Source organism: Octopus sinensis, linkage group LG2, assembly GCF_006345805.1.
Source record: "Octopus sinensis linkage group LG2, ASM634580v1, whole genome shotgun sequence".
Lineage (NCBI taxonomy): Eukaryota > Metazoa > Mollusca > Cephalopoda > Octopoda > Octopodidae > Octopus > Octopus sinensis.
Genome location: NC_042998.1, coordinates 21,651,541 through 21,654,040, shown reverse-complemented (window position 1 = coordinate 21,654,040; position 2,500 = coordinate 21,651,541).

Sequence of the window (2,500 nt, the reverse complement as noted above, 5' to 3'; positions counted from 1 at the left end):
GATGTCTCAGTTCCTTGATGTTAAGTTGAAGGGCACGTTGAATGCATTTGTCAATAAGTGAAGGTGGATAGTTCCTGGTGATTAGGGTATCTTTTAGTTCTTGTAGTCGTGTGTCTCTGGTGTTTGCGTTAGAGACTATAGTGCATATCCTTTTTGCTAGATTGAAGGGGATATTCATCCTGGTGTGTCTGGGGAGGCATGAATTGAATGGAAGATATTGCTTAGAGTCTGTAGGCTTATAGTATATGTCTGTTTCTATTATATTATTAGCTTTCTTAATGAGGATATCGAGGAAGGGGAGTTGTTGTTGGCTATATTCCATCGTGAATTGGATGTTTACGTCCAGTCCGTTTAAAATTTTCTGGAATTCTATGAGTTTTTCTATATTTTAATGCCATTAAGAAAGCTAATAATATAATAGAAACAGACATATACTATAAGCCTACAGACTCTAAGCAATATCTTCCATTCAATTCATGCCTCCCCAGACACACCAGGATGAATATCCCCTTCAATCTAGCAAAAAGGATATGCACTATAGTCTCTAACGCAAACACCAGAGACACACGACTACAAGAACTAAAAGATACCCTAATCACCAGGAACTATCCACCTTCACTTATTGACAAATGCATTCAACGTGCCCTTCAACTTAACATCAAGGAACTGAGACATCCCAAATCAAAGAAAAACTTACAACCAAAAGCCTTACCATACATCTCCACACACAACCCTCTCAATAACGAAGCCTTCGACACCATCCTCCACAACATACCCCTCCTAAAAAAAGACCACAGAATGAACACAATCCTCCAAACACACACGATCATAAAAAGCAAAAGACAGCCTAGATCCATGAAAAGTCTCCTTACACAAGCCCGAATTCACTCTTCAACACAGAAGCCGACAGTAAAAAAATGTGGAAGACCCAATTGCGGGATATGCGACTATCTAATCGAGGGTTCTGAGTTCTCCTTCAAACAGGGACAACGTTTTACAGTGAAAAGCAACTTCACATGTGCTTCAGAGAACCTAATATACTCACTAACCTGCTCCGGGTGTCAAGAGCAGTACATAGGCCAAACAAAAAATGGTTTGCGTAACGAATGGCCCTGCACAGATCCCAGATAAAAATCCCCAAAACAGAAAAATAGCTTTTAGCCAACACATAGATACTTGCGCCAAAAAAAAAACACCAAACTTCAGAATTTTCCCCCTCTACCAATTTAGGGACGATACAACCTCGAGACAACGAATAAGTAAAGAAAATCTCTTTATTACAAAATACAAGCCACTTCTTAACGGGTCTACGACAAACAATTAATATACCTCAACTTTAGAATAAAAGAAAAAAATATATATACACACAAACTACACACTCCATAGAATCCATTACTAATCAGCCCCTTCATAGCTATATTTACACCCATTCATATTCTCCCTTCTCTGTTTTTTTCTTCTTCTTCTTCTTCCTCTTCTTCTTCATCATCATCGTTATCGTCATCATCGGCATCATCATCATCGCCACCATCATCACCACCATCTTCTCCTTCTCCTCCTTCTTCTTCTTCTTCTTCTTCATCATCATCGTTATCATCATCATCGTCGTCATAATCATCACCACCATCACCATCATCGTCATCTTCTCCTTCTCCTTCTCCTTCTTCTTCTTCTTCTCCACCCCTACCCCTTAAGTTTGTCACTAATGTTTTTAAGTATAACACCTACGCTAATTCTATAAACAAGCCTGTCAATATAAATATTCTCCTGAATTGAACTGAGACTGCCAGCCGCCACTGACCATTCAAAATACGACCATCAGGGCACTCCCAGATTCTCCCACCCCCCTTTCCTCACCAGCCTTCCCTCTACTACCCTACCAAGAACTCACAACTACCTCGAACACACAAGTGCAAACAAGGGAGTCAGAGAAAGGCAGAATGCCACTTAAATCTGAACACTACTATAGAAATATTCTTTTAAGAAAATTTTTTCTAATTTTTCTAAATTTAATTATTTAATCGTTACAGTTGAAAAGGTCTCAAAATGACCGAAACCGGTACTGAAATGTTCACTATAAAATTATTTTAGCATTTTCTATTTTTTACTTGTTTTTTCATATATATCAACTCGTGTGTTCCTTTTCACCGTTATACATACATATATATATATATATATATATATATATATATATATATATATATATATGTATATTATATATGTATATATAAATACGTATATATACGTATATATGTATATATATATATATATATTTTTTTTTTTGTTTCGTCTCCTAAATGTTTTGCGTTCTTGTTCCAGTTTGTATTTTTATACATATATAGATCTATATGTACATATATCTATATGTATGCATGTATGTATATTCTAGTAAAGGTAATAGACCCCATTAAGTGATCATAAATCCAATGAAAATACTGGTTACTTACCAATTTATAGAATGTTCAATTATAAGGTAACCATATAAACCGTGGTTCATATA